Source organism: Ceratotherium simum, chromosome 15, assembly GCF_057802395.1.
Source record: "Ceratotherium simum simum isolate JZ-2026a chromosome 15, ASM5780239v1, whole genome shotgun sequence".
Classification (NCBI taxonomy): domain Eukaryota; kingdom Metazoa; phylum Chordata; class Mammalia; order Perissodactyla; family Rhinocerotidae; genus Ceratotherium; species Ceratotherium simum.
In genome coordinates this window covers 40974320-40988539 of record NC_141914.1, presented here as the reverse complement: position 1 = coordinate 40988539, position 14220 = coordinate 40974320, and the positions used below count along the sequence as shown (strand labels likewise).

Below are 14220 nucleotides of genomic sequence, written 5' to 3'. Positions count from 1 at the left end.
TTTAGACATTTTATACCTAGTCATTGTCTGTGAATAAATTACCTTAACAGGATCACCTGCCCATGCACTTTGGTAGTCTATCAATACTCAAAATTATGCCCAAACAGATCTACAACTATAGATCAAACTTTACTAATCAGTACCTTCCACCAACATACTGTATTAACTTCCTTTTCATAATAGCAATCATTCAGATGAATAAGAGCCAGTGGCTTTAAGGAGTTCAGGTTAGATGGAGACCTTAAAGAAATGAAACTGATTATAATAAATTATAAAATACTCACTGTACTTCTTCACACTTCTTGTGAAAACAGCCTCCTGAGGATATGCAGTTATTTTAAGTGGGGTAAGGAGAGAAGATTTCAGACTCGGAAGGAAATTGTTTTAGTCCATCTCGCCAATGAATATTAAGTATGATTCAAGTCTAAAGCTGACATTGGCCTTTCCTTTTGATTGTGAATAATAATAATAATGGTAATGCCTTCTATTCCTTAAGTGTTTACCATGTGCAAATATAATGCAAGGTAAATAACTCCAGCTGCTACAATCTGTAAACCCCCAAATCCTGGTTCTTAATAAAAAATATCTGATAGATATCAGTAGAGAGCGATATAGCTCAAGTGGCTCTTCTTTGTGGCTTTCCTCTAAGTGATGATTCAAGGAAACGCCTTCCTTCCATTCTGCAACTTTGCCATCTCAGAGTCTCTCACTTTTAGCAGTGTGGGTGGAAGAGAGAGGAGTCTTACCTGCGCCAGCCTACAAGTGGCATATCACCTCTCCTTGCATTCTATTGGTGAGAATTAGTCATATAACCTTACCTAGATTCTCAGGGAGCTGGGAAATATTGTTTAGCTCTATGCCATGGAAAATAAAATGGATAGTGAACCCATAATGTTGTGTCTGCCACAGTCAGGCACTGTACCTTATATATATTAACTCATTTTATGTTTATAAGAACGCTGGAAGGTAGATGTTATTAACCTCACTTTATAGATGAGAAGCCAGAGATGCAGAAAGCTTAAAAAGCTGCCCAAGACACACAGTTAGTGAACAGTGGAACCAAGATTCAAACACATCCTGTCTTTAATGCATAAGAAAACAAAATGTTATAAATGAACATGCAAAAAAATATATAAATGGAGAAAGGATATGAAAAATGAAGAAACAAAGCCAGTAACATGGTTATGAGAAATGTTCAGGCTCAAAAATAATTAAAGAAATGGAAATTTAAGAGGAAGAAGTTTTTACATGTGAAATTAACAACAGCAACATAAAGTTTAATGCTCTGGCCAATGCTGACAAGGGCATGGTAAAAAAAATATTGAAAGGAGAGTCATCAAAGTATTAATAGTAGTTGTTTTATGATGGTGGATTTATGGGTAATATTTCTCACTGATTTACCTTTAAAATTATTTCATTTTATAAACACATACACACACATATATATATACACACAGACACGTAGCATATGACTGATTTACAGGAAATTCCAGTTTGGGCTATGGCAGGGCAAGACATCTATGGTTAGCCCTCACTTCAGACAAGAACTCTGCCCATACAAGAGAACATAGTAGTTTAAAGAAATATGGAGGCACGCATGGTCCTGAAAACTTCCACCATTTCAAAACAAAAAATATACTTATGTTATGACTATGAAAGAATGAGACTGATTTATTCTTGTGGCTTGTGGAATCTGTCATCATTTTATGGTCACTCATGGAAATTGTGTCTCTTAAATTCACTTCTATAAAGAAATATTGATTTTGGCATTCAAAAGGTATCAGAACATTAGTGGAGGGAGAATATTATCACATAATAAAAAACAAACTATCGTGTGTTACCTAACAGTAATATTAGTCATATGGAAAGCAATGTAAAAACTGTAAATGCAGAATAAAGTGGTTTAAAAAGACCAGAATCCTGAGAAATTGGACAGAGGGATATTGGGGGGAGGGGCGGGTGGGGGGGGCGAGCAGGACAGAGGGATGGAATGTTTCACAGTGCTTATGTTTCTGGCCATTTGGGGAAATCCATTTTCAATTCAACAACCAATTTAGACATGACTTTTAGCCAAAAAGGAAGACTCTAACACTGTCCTCCTCAGTGACAGCTGAGTTGTGACAGCTTGCCCACAACACAGACTTAAGGCACTTTTATAATTAAAGACAAGTCATTTCTCATATTTTCTGTATTAGAAAGAACAAACCTTCATGAAAATCAATTGATAAAGACTTGATCCCTTAAGTGCATTTTGAGAGATTCCATCAGCAGAGTCCAAACACACTCTGTAAATAGTAAAATGTCCCAAAATAAGAAAGTGACTAAAGCCAATGTAGACCATCATCAGACCAGAAGAATATGGGGAAAGCAAAATAAAATTTTAAAAAGGTAGTAAAGAAATATCTATAACATGGAAAAAGAAAAATCTAATTTGGATATTTCCCTGATCAAGGCACAGTGTAAGGTTTTAACTTTAAGGCCCATTTCACTAAATCTGTAATGGGTTTGCCTTGCTAACTGCACATAGTTCTCAAAAATAAGCTTTCAGGTTTTCATTAGTCAAAGAAACCGTTAGCAACTGTTATTTTTGTAACATGGCCAGTTATTACAGCAGCATTTTTATATTTTAATGCATTATTTCCCAACGTATAGTTTATATAGTACCAATTCTGAGATACAGTAATAAGATATTATACAATTGAAGATTCTGTGCTCAGTGAAGCAAATTATAAAAAGATTTATTTATGAAAAAATGTATCAGAGCCTTTAATACTAGTACTTACTGTGGATCTGCAGTGGAGTTGGAGGGAGGAAATATATTGTTCAGAATTTCCCCAGTGGACCCTTATTTTGCCATGAAACGTATTGAGGGGCCAATATCTTTTGGATCACCTTTGGAAGCACTGATTTGGCACCACTTCTCTCCACCAACAGAGGCCTTTCTCCTTGGTTGTGAAGGGAGGATAATGCAGTGGTTAGGAGTGTGGACTCTGGGACCAGACTGCTGGCATTTAAACTCTGTGACTTGCTGTGGGCTCTTGGTCAAGTTACTTGACCTCTCTGCTTCAGTTTCTTCATCTCTAGGGTGGGCATAATAGTATACCTAGCTAAGAGAAAGTTGTTGTGAGCATTAAGTAACTTGATACATTTAAAGTACCTAGAACATTCCCTAGCATATGGCAAACTCTCCATACTAGCTCTTGGCTCCTAAGGCAAGTAAGCAGTTGCACCAAGTAAATATCCTTCTTTACTTGGACAACTCCAAATCTATTTTGAGTTATGCTATATAGGACATCTTTATTTCATAGGTAGGTTTTTTCCCCAAGACTACAGATGATAAACCCATTTTTTAAAAGTCTAAAATTTGTGATTAAAACCAAGGAGATTATCTAGCTTAAAAACATGACCATTCTAACCTTTGTGTTGTCATCTTAGGACCCTAATTCTCACCGTGTTGCAGTAATCTAGTGATAAATGAGGTTACTTTCATCTTTGTTTTGCCAGCAGGGCTCCCAAAATGACTAGAACCTTCTATGAGGAATATCTCTTAAATCTGCATCCATGAATAATCAGAGCACCAAGGTTTGGTTAGTGCTTCATCGCTGACTATATATTTTCACATAGATAAGAGCACTTAGGGTTCTTCCTGAACCATTTTCCTTTAACCCAGGCTGTTTCCTTCCCTCAACCTGTGGGTTCAGCTGCGTTTATGTTCAACTCCAAGCAGGAAGCGTGAATTATTTATTATTCACTTATTTAAATCCATTTCATTCTTTAAGACGCATTTCAGACAGGTAACAAGAGATTGACTCAGTATCAACATTAGCTTTGCTAATTATCACCCTACCTCCCCAGCCAGTGACCTGCTGCTCGGTCACCCAGTAGCTGGGTCTGACCCCATTTCTCCAGCTCTATGCTACAGAGCTCAGGCACTGCCATCGCCTAGATCCTGTCTTCTTGGCCCCAAAGACCCTTCATTCTAACACCCAGGTCCCAGATAACCAGACTTCCTACATCACAATCTGTTCTAAGGAACCCTTGATCAAACTCTCTTTTGTAGACACTCGGGAAAAAAAATAAGGAAAACTATAAGTGTGGAGGGTTAATATTCTCAAGGAAGTCATGACCAATTTTCATGTTCACTTTGCTCAGAAAGAAAATTTTCACATTATTAAATTTATGGGAAGGACAATGCTTGCAACTGTCCTGTGGGAAATTTTTGTCCTAAAGTTTTCTGATTTTCTGTTTAATGTTGCAACTAAAGTTGGACCTGTCCAATAAGTCCCACCAGTGAAGTAATGGATGCCCTCACTGCAATCAAAAATGTCCAGAGTGCCTCCCAGGTCTTTGAAGTTAATGCCCAGATTGCTTACAATCTGGAGAATGTAGATATGGTTAGACATGAAAAAGAAGAAAGCAGGTGCCTGAAACTAATGGTTGATATCTGAATGGTGTCTACTAATGGGGTTTTTTGACTGAATGATTTATTCAGATTTTCCCATGTTAAGAATTCCCAGACCCTAAAATACAATAAGTTTTCTGATACTTATCTGCTCCCTCAGCTTCCCCAAATAATATTGCCCAAATATTTTGTGTACTTTTTATTGAGGTAAAATACATATAACACAAAGTGTGCAATTTTAACAATTTTTTTAAAGTAGAATTTATTGGCATTAATTACATTCACAATGTTGTTCAACCATCACAACTATCTATTTCCAAAACTTTTTCATCACCTCAAATAGAAACTCTGTACCACTTAGGCAATAACTTTCCATTTTCCCCAGCCCCTAGTAATCTCTATTCTACTTTCTGTTTCTATGAATTTGCCTATTCTAGATATTTTATATAAGTGGAATCATACAATATTTGTCCTTTTGTATCTAGTTTATTTCACTTAGCATAATGTTTTCAAGGTTCATCCATGTTTTAGCATGTATCAGAACTTTATTCCTTTTTATGGCTGAATAATATTCCATTGCATATATATTTTTATATATATTATATATATATATATATATACACACATGTATGTATATGTATAAATCACATTTTCTTTATCCATTCATCTGTTGATGCACTCTTGGGTTGTTTCAACTTTTTGGCTATCGTGAATAATTCTGCAATGTGTACAAGTATCTGTTTGAATCCTTGTTTTCAGTTCTTTGGGGTATATACCTAGATACCTAGGAGTTGAATTGCTGGGTCATATGGTAATTCTATGTTTAGCTTTTTGAGGAATTTCCAAACTGACTTGCACATCCACCACACCACTTTACATTCTCACCAGCCATGTATGAGGGTTCATATTTCTCCATATCCTCAGTAACGCTTGTTATTTTCTGTTTTGTTTTTTTTTTTATTGTAGCCATCCTAGTCAGTGTGAAGGGGTAGCTCTTTGTGGTTTTATTTGTATTTCTCTAATGGCTAGCGATATTGGGCATCTTTTCATGTGCTTATTGGTCATTTGTATGTCTTCTTTGGAGAAATGTCTATTGAAGTCCTTTGCCTGTTGTGGGTTTTTTTTTTTTTTTGAGGAAGATTAGCCCTGAGCTAACATCTGTTGCCAATCCTCCTCTCTTTTTTGCCAAGGAAGATTGGCTCTGAGCTAACACCCATGCCCACCTTCCTCTACTTTATATGCGACACCACCACAGCATGGGTTGACAAGCGGCGCGTTGGTCCGCGCACAGGACCCAAACCTGCAAACCCAGGCCGCCAAAGCGGAGTGCATGAACTTAACCACTATGCCACTGGGCTGGCCCCTTGCCTGTTTTTTAATTGAGTTGTTTCTCTTTTATTGTTGAGTTGTAGGAGTTCTTTATATATTCTGGATATTAAACTCTTATCAACATGTGACTTAAAAATATTTTCTCCCATTCTGTAGGTTGCTTTATCACTTTCTCAATAATGGCCTTTGATTCACAAAAGTTTTTAAATTTGATGAAGTCAAATTTATCTATTTTTTCCTTTGTTGCTCATGTGTTTCGTGTCATATTTAAGAATTCATTGCTAAATCCAAGGTCATAAAGATTTATCCCTGTGTTTTTTTCTAAGAGTTTTGTGGTTTTAGTTTTTATATTTAGGTCATTGATCCATTTTGAGTTGATTTTTTGTATATGGTATGAAGTGGGAGTCCAACTTCATTCTTTTGCATCTGGAAATCTGGTTGTTCCAGCACCATCTGTTGAAAAGACTGTTCTTTCTCTGTTTAACAGACTTGGCACCCTTGTCAAAAATCAATTGGCCATAGATGTTTGGATATATTTCTAGACTCTCAATTCTATTCTATTGGCCTATGTGTCTATCATTATTCCAGTACCACATTGTTTTGATTACCTGCTTTATAGTAAATTTTGAAATTGGCAAGTGTGAGTCCTTCAACTTTGTTCTTCTTTTTCAAGATTGTTTTAGCTATACTGGCTCCCTAGCATTTCCATATGAATTTGAGGATTGACTTTCCCATTTCTTCAAAAAAAAAGAAACACAATCAGAATTTTTATAGGAATTGCATTGAATCTGTAAATAGCTTTGAATAGTATCAGCATCTTAACAACATTAAGTCTTTCTGTCCATCAACACAGGATGTCTTTTCGTTTATTTAGATCTTCAATTTCTTTCAGCAATCTTTTGTAGTTTTCAGTTTACAAGTCTTTCACCACTTTGGTGAAATTTACTCGTAGGTCTTTTATTCTTTTAGATGCTATTGTAAATGGTATTGCCTTCTTAATTTCCTTTTCATATTGTTCATTTATGTTGTGTGAAACATAACTGATTTTTGTGAGTTGATCTTGTATTCTGCAACTTGGCCAAATTTGTTTATTAGCCCTAGTAGTTTTCTTGACTATTCTTTGGGATTTTCTATACATAGGATCATGTCATCTCTGACTAGAGATAGTTTTACTTCTTTCTTTCCAATTTTGATGCCTTGAATTTCTTTTTTCTTGTCTAATTGTTCTGTCTAGAACTTCCAGTACAATGTTGAATAACAGTGTATTCTTATCTTGTTCCTGATCTTAGGGGGAAAGCCTTCAGTCTTTCACCGTTGAATATATTAGCCATGGGTTTTTTCATTAATGCCCTTTATCATGTTGAGGAAGTTCCCTTCTATTCCTAGTTTTCTGAGTTTTTTTAATCCTGAAAGAGTATTGGATATCATAATGTCTTGAGTAGAGAATAACTGGGACATAAAATAACTCTGCTGGATCTCAGGGTCTCTTGCAGTACTGAAATTTCTGTGTCCTTGCTTATCTAATAGGAACAAAATTAGGCTTGGGCAAAGGAGAGAATCACCCCTGATTCTGGCAAGTATCTGATATACAATCTTTGCTGCTAGCCTGGGTAGTTTGGCTTTCTTAGATCAGGATTTATGCCACTTCTGTGTATGGATCCAGACTATACACCTGCCTTGGCCCTCCAATTGGGACTGGGTCTCTTGACTCACCCAAAACACTTTAGTCTCTAATCTAAGCTCTTCCCACTAGATTGATATTATCTGCAGAACTTTGGTTTCTATGTAATGACTTCTTCCCACCACCCCTAAGCTGTGGCCCTTTGCTCAGCCCTCATGATCTACCAAGCCTTACATCTGCTTCCCAGCATCTCTTGTCAAGCTCCTTACCCCTCTCTTCCTCAAGTACTCTAGGAATTCCTGGTGACTTGGTTGTTATGGTCACTTCTGGCTTTGAAAGCCTGTCTTCGCGGAATTCTCAATGTCACTTGTGCATTACCACTTCCTGCTCTCTCTTCTGGGCTGATCCAAGGGTAGGCGTCAGCCCTCTCTGATTTCCACCAAAAAAAAACCACTCACACAAGGCAGGTATGTAGAGAAGACTCCAGTGAAGATTTGAGTAGCTGGTTTGGGTTCATAATCTAGTAACATATCAAATTTCACTATTTTAGAAAAATCTCCTCAGCCGTTTTGTGCTGATTAGAGGTCTGGTCTCCCGCCGTGTTTCATATCCCACTCTCTCTTTCACTTCACTGCTCACTTTATTTTGCAGAGCAGTCCTGTTCTAAGTCTATTCTAAACTAGGTTCTAGTATCCCATTGCTTATCAACAGACTCATCCTCGTGCTAGCTCTCAATATTCCTTCTTCTCTCTCCACCATGAGGAAAAGAATAGTATAGAGATGTTTTGCTCTCTTCATATGAATTAGACCACCTCCTTTGGAAGATGGAAAAGGTCAGATTAAATAACAGAGTTTCTCTGTTTCTCCTTCTCTCTTTCCTTCTCTCACTCTCTCTCTCTCTCACACACACACACACACACACAAATAATACAGTTCAAATACTTTATGCTGAAAAATAGGATATCATATATAACTCCCTAATCCCATGATTCCCAAAATGTGTGCAGAGGTGGCCCAGAGTGCCATAGTGAACTCACAGGAGATGCCATACAATATTTTGTATTTTTGAGGAAAACACAGACATTGCAAACTACCAGCTCCAAGTGGTTCATAGTTTCAACATTAGATTGTTCTACATTCCTTTTGATGATTTCATATCTTTGCAAAGCTGAGTTTTCTGTGGTTGCTTTGATAAAAAGCAAGTACCATACTAAAATGTGGAACAGAAAATAAGGGTGGTGGGAACCAATCTGATTTCAAAGATTGAGACATTTTACAGCAGCCAACAGGTACACACATCCCATTAATAACTAATTGTGACTATTTAAGATTAGATTAAAAATATTTGTTCTTTCAATTTATATGTATTATTTTTTCAAAGGCTACTAAGTTATTAAGACATAAATACTTATTAAGTACTTTGGACCTTACTACTTAATAAGTGAAACTATGAAGTATTTTCTTTGACCTAAGGGCACTGTGAAAAAAAATACCAAAACAGTTTCGGGAACTCTGCCCTAGTCTTTTCTATATATGTCAGCTAAAATACCCATATTTAACATTATGAAAAGGCAACTAGAGTAACTAATACAAGCATCCAGGGAAATCGGTACTATAAAAAGTGTTCATTAATGAGAACATTATTATAATTAATATTATCTCATTTTTAAGGTAAATACCTGAAAAACTTTAAAAGGTATAACAACTTTAAATCAAGAAAGTCGTGGGAGGAAGTCAAACACTGATTAATAAAACTCTTTAAAGAAAAAAGATATTCTGGTTAGTTAAATATTTCTCATTCACAGAATATTAATGAAAAATCTTGTTTCAACTCTTATTCTGAAAACTTAAAAACACATTTGCCGTTTTCCTGTCTTGGTAGGTACAATTTAGTGAATATAATTAAATTTTCTTTTGGTGATTAAGTAGCGTGATAAGACGTTAAATCACTTGCCCAGGGCTACGACCACCGTGAGTGACAGAACCAGCCTCTGAAATTAGATGTTCCGGCTCAAGCGCCTGCGAGATGAAGGGGTTTCAGTAAGCTTGGGACGTATCGCATATTGTATTCCACCTCAGAGAGACAATGTCCACTGGCTTATTAAAGACTCTGAGGAATCCTGCAAGAAAGTTTTTAAAATTTGGTTTAACTCTGCATTTCCAAATTCATTGATCCCCGAGTCTTTTAAACCTAACAGGTATGCCGTACTGTTTAGGAGTGTGAGCCCTGGAGTCACACTGCGTCGTTCCAGTCCCAGCTCCACTGCTCAGCCATGTCACTTCACTTCCTAATCCTCGCTTCCCTTGTCCATAAAATGGAAATGATACCAATACCACCTCAAAGATTTGTGAGCATCGGATGAGAAAAGGCACGTAAAGCACATATTATGTAGTCAACAAATTTAGCTAAAATCGTTGTTAACCGTCGTTAAAATGAATGTTTGTAGGACATACTTTGAAAATGCCATCATAAGTATTCAGACAAAAGCATAAACATTCATACACAAGTAATTGCTGAGGCTCCACTGAGAACACAAAATTTATTGCAAGGCTTTCAGGTAGCACATGTGTGTGAGAAAGAAGATTATTTTCAATCATGGCACAAAATTTGAAGTTTTCTTTCAGGGACAAAGGATGACGCAGTGTTGTGGCCATTGCTGGGATCTGCTGATGTCTCTCTAGCTGTTGGCAGGCCCACAGATGGTCCACGGAAGGATAAAGGGAGAGCTGGTGCCCAGAGGCAGATAAAGAAAGGGCAGAGGAGAAGGGAGCATTGACTAGAGCCGCTCCTCTCACCCCAATCAGTGGAAAAGGAACATCTGTCGTTCCATTAATTTAACAACTTTCCTCAACTCACAAAGAGAAAAGATGCTCTTCTTAGCAGTTACTGTTCCAAAAAAAGATAATGTTCTCTTTCTTTGAGACAGAAAGTGGAGAATTGTGTAGAGAAAATACCAATTGGTTTTCTTCTAAAATGTAGGGTTAGGTGAAATCATTAAAGAAGGGAATACAGAGTAAATAGAGCAGGCTCCATTTAGGTTGGTGAATTAGAAAATTCCTAGGGAGATATTAGACAACTAATATTGCCATTGCAATATTTGTATAGCTATTACTTTTCTATACAGGAAACTATTTTACATGCTATTGAAGAGCTTTAGTTACCTAAACATCAGTTCAATGTAGTCAGTAACAATTTCATCACATTTACACAATGGAAAAATGGAAGATTTTGTTATTATTAACATACAGTAGGGAAACAAGTAGTTACACTTGACTCTAATGACCGAATAGGGTTTTTTGGTCAAAAAAGGAATGAAATATTATGTTTTCTACAGTGTACCTTGGCCACACGCTTTTCTATGATTAAGCTATCTCTTCAATGCATTAGTCACACAATTTATACCTGGATAGGGTTGTATGGCTCATCAAGAAATCTTTATGCAACACAGCATTACATAAGTAGGCTGCCTGATGGATTATTCCTTGTTATAAAAATGTTTATCTCTCCTGAATGCGATGATGAGCATTTGATTCATTTGTTCATGTCTCTCTGAGGATGATTTATCAATGTCAATGATACTTAGAGATCTGAGAGCAATTAATGTTGCATCAGGTAAAGTTAATATGGCAGACCCGCTGAAGCTACACAGGGAAAATATTGCATCCTGTATGGTTAAGATCACTTACTTTGTGCCTGAAACTCTAACAAATCAACCTCAAGAATTCATTGTATTTTTGTGGCAAATTGGACAAAAAATATGGAGTACACACAAAAAATATTCCCCCCAGTTCAAATGTTACGTTTATAGAAAATTAGCTAGCAGAGCCAAGATAAGCCATGTGAGCCTGACCTCTTCGCTTCTCCTTTTCTCTTGTGGCATGCAATAGCAGCTTGAATGTTTTATTTTGACATTACAGAAATTTAAATTAAAAGTACTATTTGTTGTGCAAACTAAAATATGTGATTTGAACTATGGTATGTTTCTAAAGTCATCAAACTCATCACATATTATGCCATCTTCTGATAATTCTCCCCTTTGATCAGATGAATCTCAAAACTTTGCTCTTGCAAAGTAGCTACTGAAAAGAAGCCAGCTCTTCCAGCAGGTTCTGTCTGACTGCCCAGCCCCACTGAAGCGACGGGGGGAGGATAAGCAGGCAGTGGGTAAGGAAGCCTCTCCTGGTAGGAGGGGCTGGGAAGTACGGAGTGGAGCTGGCGCCAGGTACAACCTCACTTAAGCAGAAATTGGAATTTGATGAGATTAGAAGATGAGGAGACACTGCTCATGTTGATTTCTTTTCCTGGGAAGTTGGTGCTACATGCAAACTATCATGGAAGTATATTGATACCTATGGGATTTTCACTGGAAAAAAAAAAAAAGTGTGCTTATTGCTTTCTTTTGACCAGTAGGAGATTTTTCAGTATGCACTTCGCTAGGGTTGAAGAGATGTGAACAATTTCTTTCACTCTCCTAAAAAGATCAGTATATTTTATTTCTTTTTCTTCTTCTATTTCTTCCTTTTCTCTCTTTCTTCCTTTTCTTTTTCTTTCTTTCTCTCTCTCTCTCTCCCCCTCTCTCCCTCTCTCTCTCCCTCTCTCCCTCCCTCCCTCCCTCCCTCTCTCTCTCTTTCTGTTCCTTTTTTCTTTTTTGGTTTGTTTGTTTCAAATTGCTTGTGCTTGAAAGAAAGTCTCAAGGTATTTCTGGGTTGCGGAAAGTTGGCTCCATACAGAAATCAAAATATATCATTCTTAACTTCCAAAGCACTTGCATTTATCTGTAGGCAAATACATAGAAGTCAGGTTTCTTTGATGCTTAAAAAAAAAAAAAAAGGGATAAAAGCATTCAGATAGCATAAAGGGCTCCTGTGGCACTGTGTTGTTGCAGCATATTAATACAGAACTCTTCAGAGTCTTAATTTACTTGAGCAGCCTCTATAAAAATTCATGCCAGAAAGTGAGAAAGAAGGATGGAAGCCAGAGAACTAGATGCCAAATGGTTCCTCACTGGCAGTGGCATCTGGATGGGAGGTTGGCCTGTCTCCGGGACTCTTGGCCAACAGCACTGTTGTCTATACAGACGGCTGTGTATCTGTTCAAGAGTCCAACAACGGTGTGTGTGTATTTTGGTAAGCTATTATTTCTGGGCCAAAGATTTCCATGGCATTTTTGCATCTGTTGGCACCAATTCTATATTCGGCTCCCCCCACTGCTACAGTTTAGTTTTCTGATCAAAAACCTTACACATAAATGGAAATGCCTTAAGAGAAGAAAATATGCTTCTTAAGATTTTTCTTAAATCCTGCAAGACCTATATAGGTATGGTGTTGACATTATTCTAGATGGACTGTCTTCCTTTCTACAAGCCATGAATAATGTGAAAATTCCAATCTCAATGCAAAAATTTCCTTGATCCTTGCAAGATTTAGGTAGAAGATAATTATAGAACAATCAGAAGTTATTTTAATCATCAGAAATATAATGGAACGTTAAGAAATTTAAAGTCAAGTTACTCTTTCAATGTTTTCCAGAGAAACAAAATTATTTTATAATTTTATAAATGTAGTTACAGCAATATGACACCAGGAATTGCCACATATCCAATCAACTAGCTTGTCAAAGTCCTGACTTATTGTGCGGGGCTGCAACTTCTCAATCTTTTAAGATTCTACTAACCCAAGTTATTTGCTTCAAGGGCCCTCCCACACTAATGTAATTCAACCAACATCTATCAGATAGTCCCTTTCTACAAAATACTAGAGATACAAAGTCAAATAAGATATCTACCCCCAAAGGTTTATAACTTTTTTTCCTTTTTGGCAAAGAAAATTGAAACAGATTTTTAAACAAGTAACAAAAACATGAGGAAAAAGAAATAAAAGCTAAATGGAAGTCCAAAGTAACATATGGCATATTTCAGGAATGGGGCAATAAAGAAATGAACCCCATTTTTATGTATACCTTACAGAAACATTTCAGTTGAACTTAGCATTTTAAAGCTGGAAGGGCCTATGGGAATTATGTAATCCCAAATCCTTCTTCTATATATTTGATGAGGAAACTGATGGCCAAAGAGAGGAAGTGACTCAGTCATGGTCACCGCCATAATTAGTACAAGGACACAGATCCGGTTCTCTCTCAATGCTACTCCTCGTGATTTTAACATTATGACATACTTAAAATTAGCAGAGAAATCCTTTAAAATACCATGGCATAATTTCATAAAATAATAATAAATAGTGAACCAAAACTAGGGAATTACTGTGTGGTGTAAATAAGGGGTGGGATGAAGTTACTGCAATTACAAGCAATTCTCTTTGGCTAGAGTGGCTAGGGCAGGACTCCCAGAAAGATCACTCAGAATCAGCCTATAGATTGTGCAAAGGGCGTCTGCCACAACTTTTCTGTCTCCCAATGGCTTGTAGACATCCCTGTGGAGAAAGGAGATATGTCCAGAAGCTTATAGATGACCACAATGTCACCTCCACCCTCTTACTGACCTTAGAGTCAGTAAAAATGGTCCCCATTCACATCCACCACTTGAATGTCACCATCAGCAATTTGTGACCCTCTGGAAAAGATTGAGGGCTCTGTGGTCTGAAGTAGGGTGTTACAAGAATTCAAATAGTTATATTAAGTTGAAGTTATTGTATATATTAAATATAGTGTTGTCTGTATTGGGCACTATAGAGAAAAGCCCCTCTCCAAACTCTTAGTGACCAAAGTAAGATTGTTTCTGAGTTAAACTAGGTAATCAATACATGATAGATTGGAGCCATGTTGGACTTGATAATCAACACACAAAATCAATTAAAAGAGGCTGAAAGATCCCCAGACCAGAAGGACTTTCCATAACCTACAAGAATGAGC

General features: G+C 36.9%; 1 long non-coding RNA gene across 3 annotated transcripts in view; it reads left to right on the top strand.

Annotated features, from left to right (window-relative positions):
* LOC106800952 (uncharacterized) overlaps positions 1-14220 on the top strand; it is a 453355-nt gene that overhangs the window by 277780 nt on the left and 161355 nt on the right. The window lies entirely within an intron of this gene.